The sequence below is a fragment of the Camelus bactrianus genome, chromosome X (assembly GCF_048773025.1).
Source record: "Camelus bactrianus isolate YW-2024 breed Bactrian camel chromosome X, ASM4877302v1, whole genome shotgun sequence".
In the NCBI taxonomy this organism is placed as follows: Eukaryota; Metazoa; Chordata; class Mammalia; order Artiodactyla; family Camelidae; genus Camelus; species Camelus bactrianus.
Window position 1 is genome coordinate 73,044,284 of NC_133575.1, and position 5,958 is coordinate 73,050,241.

The 5,958-nt window shown below is 32.2% G+C and overlaps 1 non-coding gene across 1 annotated transcript; it reads left to right on the forward strand.

The window, feature by feature from the left end:
• The first annotated feature begins 4,575 nt into the window (after window positions 1-4,575).
• LOC123616208 (U6 spliceosomal RNA) lies at window positions 4,576-4,682 on the forward strand. Its single transcript, XR_006724098.1, has one exon. It is a non-coding gene; the product is annotated as a U6 spliceosomal RNA (small nuclear RNA).
• Window positions 4,683-5,958: the final 1,276 nt, after the last annotated feature.

Sequence of the window (5,958 nt, forward strand, 5' to 3'; positions counted from 1 at the left end):
GGTAAATGTGTGCTAAAGTTAGTCAGTAGCTTAAAGGTGAAAGAAGAAGATTAAGAGAAAGAAAATATCACAATGTTACACAAAATTGCTATTTTGAAAGAAAAGTGGAAAATCTATGTCCTTTTATCTTGGCTAATTTTCAATTCTATAAGTCCTTCGAAGCCTAAAGCAAAGTTTTCTTCCGTCATGAAATCTTTCTTAGAATTTGCATTTATTTATTTCATACTTTTAGGTTTTCTACAGTACTTAGCACAATTTCCTTCCTATATATATATAAAAAGAAGTCCTTAGAGGGCAGGAACTTCATCTTCTACTACAATTTATACCCAAAGCAACCCCAAAGTGAATACTTGCTGATAAGTTTTGGATCATCTCACAATGCAAGATTAGATTCCAAGTGTTTTGATGAACACAGCATTATTGTATGCCTGTTAGTGTTTAAAAACAAAGCACCAGCCATAAATGGGAAGGTTGTTGAAATTGTGGAAATGCATTTCTGAGACATATTCTCCTGTTGCCTTTTGACAACAAAGATAACAAAGATCAGCTAAGCATCGTACTGGGATATTCAGAGAACAGATGACTCCTATGTGTTCATAAAATATACTTTCTATTAGCAAGGATTTGTTGTTGTTGTTGTTGTTGTTGTTGTTGCTACAACTGAACTAAAAGGGGGTAATAGGGCAAACTGGCTCTGTATGGTCAACAGGGCACTATTTGCCTTTTGCCTCTTACTTATGAGTATTAGTCCATGTCCTAGCTCTTGACAGTTCTTCACTTCCCCAAACTTTGAAATTCATTAGGTGATAGTTGCATACATTTCATCATCTTTTTTTCCCACATAAGAAGATGATTCTTCAATGAATTTGATTTCATCCTTAAATGATAAGTCTTTTCCCAACTCTAAGTCTCCCTATTTTCTTATCATTTACTTGCTCTTTTATTTTCTCTTACATCCAATTTTTTTGACATTAAATATCCAGCTACTTAATATTCACATTTGAATGGATGGACCAAATTATCTCTATTGTTTTCTAAATTAGCTACTGGAGTTTGAAAATTATCTTTTAATGAGCAAATTCTATATTCTAGGTATTGTGCAAAGCATTTTTCATATATTTACACATTTAACCTTGTTAACATTTGTGGTAAGTGTTAAACGTTCACTTTATACATGAGGATACCAAAACTTAGAAAGTTGAAAAAGTCACCAAGCATCATCCATTTGGTGAGTGGCCAGCATTCTAATGTAGATTTCTGGTTATAAAATTCTTTTCAGTATACCATGCTGCTTATACTTTTTCAACATGAAAATATGGGTGTTATTTGATCTATAGTCTTTAAAATAAACTACTACTTTATAAGAAAGAATTGCTATTACTATACATCAAATAAAGAAGCTCAGGTTTAGAACACTAAATCTTTCCCAAGTTTATGTATCAGTAAGTGGTCAAACTGGAATTCCAATGCAGGTCTGGAAGTTAAATTAATGGTATAAATGAAGCATTTTGACCCAGATCTTAAATAAATTTTTAAACTGCATAATCAACTTCATATTTAAATAAATAAATAAACCCACTGCATCTCTAAATGAGTTCCTCTGAGATCATTATGCTTTTCATTAAAAATTCTAAGATTCTGATCTTGTTACAAATAACATTTCCAATATCCCTGAAGAGAAATTGCTGTAGTGCAATCTTAAAAGGAAAAAAAAAGAGATAAAAAGTTGTTAATGAGGTGATTTGGAAACGATTTCCTTTAAATGACATTAGCAATGTTTGTCATTAGTGTATTTTCATAGTAACATCCCATAAAAATAAATATATATCTCCTTTCTAAAATTATATCTAGGGAAATCCTACCTATATGCTATCCATTAGATGAAGTAGAGATGCTTTGTCTGATAACTTTCTTTCATCCTCACCATGGGTATCCAACAAAAGAAACTCCATTAAAACCCACTCCCCAAAGAAAATCAGCAGAAAATCTATTTCACAGTCTAGCTTCATAATGACTACATTGTACAGTGTTGAATGTTATGAAATATTAATGAAACTGAAGAAGTTTAAGATTGCTTACTTTTATCTCTCAACTTTCTTTTATCTGAGAAATTTCAGGATTACTTTACTAAATAAAAATAATTATTATTACCATTTTTGTGTTAAATAATTCATAAGCTACTTTTCCTTGGCATACGCATAGGTATTTTTGCATGCCTAACTACTCTCTAAGAAAGTGTGTCCATACTCCAATACCAAATGTTTTTATATTTCTTCTCCTCTTTCACAATCATCAGTATTAGTCTTTCAAGCTCTGTCAACATTTGGCCACAATACTTAACCAAACTATTTAAGGACAGTTTTCACAGTTATTCAAATGCCCAGTCACCTCTGAAATAAAACCTCAATTTGTTCCTTTATTCATTTCTTAATTTTTTATTGACGTATAGTCAGCTTGCAATGTTGTGTCAATTTCTGTTGTACAGCATAATGCTTCAGTCATACATAAACATACATAAATTCCTTTTCATATTCTTTTTCATTAAAGGTTACTACAAGATATTGAGTATAGGTCCCTGTACTATACAGTATAAACTTGTTGTTTATCTGTTTTATATATAGTAGTTAATACTTGCAAATCATGAACTCCCAATTTATCCTTTCCCACTCTCTTCCCCCCTGGTAACCATAAGTTTGTTTTCCATGTCTGTGAGTCTGTTTCTATTTTATAAATAAGTTCGTTTGTGTCTTTTTCATTTTAAATTCCACATATGAGTGATATCATATGGTATTTTTCTTTCTCTTACTGGTCTACTTCACTTAGAATGAATATCTCTAGGCCCATCCATGTTGCTGCAAATGTCATTATTTTATTATTTTTATCACTGAGTAGTACTCCATTGTATAAATATAACAAAACTTCTTTATCTAGTCATCTGTTGTTGGACATTGAAGTTGCTTCCTTATCCTGGCTATTGTAAATAGTGCTGCTATGAACATTGGTGTGCATCTATGTTTTGAATTAAGGTTTCCCCTGGATATATGTCCAGGAGTGGGATTGCTGGATTATATGGTAACTCTATTCTTAGCTTTTTAAGGAATCTCCATAATGTTTTCAATAATGGCTGCACCAAACTACATTCCCATCAACTAGTGTAGGAGGGTTCCCTTTTCTCCACAGCCTCTCCAACATTTATCATTTGTGGACTTTTTAAAGATTGAAGTTCTGTCTGGCGTCAGTTTTGATTTGCATTTCTCTCATAATTAGTCTCACTTTGTTTCTTTATCCTCTGTATATCCATTCATGACCTAGACCTCCTTTTTAATAGTGTAGTGTACCCCATGCTGATCTCCTTCAACATAAAGTATCCTGATAGGTTAAATGCTTAGAAAATAGAACATTTTGGAAAATTATCTTTTTTATTCTACCTGTATTTCAGATAACAGTGTGGCTCAATTTAGCAAAATAAAAAAATATTTTAAAAAATCAATATAATTATTTTACTGTAGTCAGAAAACACCCTGCCCACATTTACATATCACCAAATATTAATATAAAAGTCAAATTCAAGAGTCAATAATATCTCAACTAGCTGAAATAATAAAAGTAACAGACAGTGACAAATATAGGAATTAGCATCAGAAAATGTAACCTTCAAGTATCCAGACTCTTTAGCCATTATACATAAAAATAGATTTTAAAAAAGGTTTCTTCTGTATAGCACAGGGAACTATGTCAGTATCTCATAGTAACCTTTAATGAAAAAGAATGTGACAACGAATATAAGTATGTGTATGCATGACTGGGACATTGTGCTGTACACCAGAAATTGACACATTGTAACTCACTGTGCTTCAATAAAAAAAAAAAAATCCAGACTCATCACATCTCACCACCTCTAACACTTTCACTATCATTTCTTTTTAAGAACTATTGCAATAGCCTATTAATTGGTGTCTTTATTTCTATCCTTGTATACCTTCTAGTCTTTTTACAAAATAGCAGCCAGAGTGATCATTAAGAAATATGGATCTCAGGGAGGGTATAGCTCAAGTGGTAGAGCATATGCTTAGCATATATGAGGTCCTGGGTTCAATCTCTGTATCCTCCTCTAAAAATAAATAAATAAACCTAATTACACACTTCAAAAATAACAACCAAAAAAAACTAAAATAAAAAGTTGGAAAAAAATGGATCTCTATTTAAATTTAATTTTTATCAATCTTTTCTAGATTGTTCTATATGAAAACAATTCCTCTATAACATTCAGTCCTCTTAATTTTTTAATTTTTTTTAAAGCACATACCAAAACTAACAAATATTAAGGTTTTTGTTTACTCTGCTAGAATGCAAGCTCTATGAGAGCTAGAAGTTTGTCAACTTTTTTCACCACTGCATTTCATCACCTATAATAGTTCCTGAAACATAATCGGGTTCTTTGATCCCTTAACATTTTTATTATAAAAAAAATTTCAAACATACAGTAAAGTTGAAAGAATTAAACAATGATCAGTCTTACACACCAACATCTAGATGCTACACTAAGATTTTACTGTACTTTAAAACTCGATTTTTGTGCTCAAATCGGCAGTACATATACTAAAATTGGAACAATACAGAGAAGATTAGCATGGCCCTTGCACAAGGATGACATGCAAACTTGTGAAGTGTTCCATATTTTTGCCTATAATGAAAAAGAATATGAAAAGGAATATATATATGTATAATTGAATCACTATACTGTACACCAAAAATTAACACAACATTGTAAACAGACTGCATTTCAATACAAAAGATAAATAAATAAAACTTGATTTTTGGAAGTTAATTTTTGTGGTCTAAAAAATTCCTTACATATTGTAAATAAGGGAAGATATCATTGTGGTCATTTTACAAATAAAGAAACTGAGGTTCAAATAAGAAAATCAGCAACTTGCTAGTTTAGTGCCACACAAAGCTCTTTCCATTTACAGTGTTTCCTTACCTTGGCTGTGCATAGGAGTCACTTATGAAGCTTTAAAAACACTCATGTTCAGGTGTCATTCTCAGAGATTTTGATGTAATTGGGCAGTTTCAGTGTGCACTCAAAGTTGGGAACCCTTGCCTTTTTATTTTTTTTATAGTTATCGAATGAGTATTGAATAAAGTATTTTTAAATTGACAGCTTTATTGAGATCTAAGTCCCATACCATATAATTCACCCATTCTATGTGTACAATTTAATATTTTTGTATAATCACAGAATTGTGCCAACATCATCACAATATTAGAACATTTTTATTACCCTCAAAAGAAACTCCATACCCATTTTCAGTCATGCCCTGTCTTAGTCCATGCTGGCTACTATAACAAAATACCATGTATTGGGTAGCTTATAAACAACAGGAATTTATTTCTCACTGTTCTGGAAACTGAGATATCTGAAATCAGGGTACCAGCATGATCGGGTTCTGGTGAATGTCCTCTTCCAAGCTGCAGACTGCTAACATCTCCCTTGTCCTTACATAACAGAAGGGATGAGGGAGCTCTCAGGCCTCTTTTGTAAAAGAATTAATCTCAGGGGAAGGTATAGCTCAATGGTAGGGTACTTACTTAGCAAGCACAAGGTCCTGGGTTCAATCCTTGGTTCCTCCATTATAAAAAAATAATAAGTAAATATAAGCCTTCCCAAAATACTGGGCTTTAAAGAAAAAAAAAGAATAAGAAAAATAAAAGTTTAAAACAAACCAAAAAAGGAAGTGTATAAAGGACATTAATATCACTCATGAGGGCTGCCTTCTTGACCCAATAATCTTTCAAGGGCCTCACTTCCTAACACCATCACACTGGGCATTATAATTTTAACATCTAGATTTTGGGAAGACAACAGACATTCAGACCGTAACACTCCTCGTGTCCTCCAAAATCCCGTTCATCCTAGCCCCTGATAACCAGTAGGCTGATTTCTGCCTCTATAGA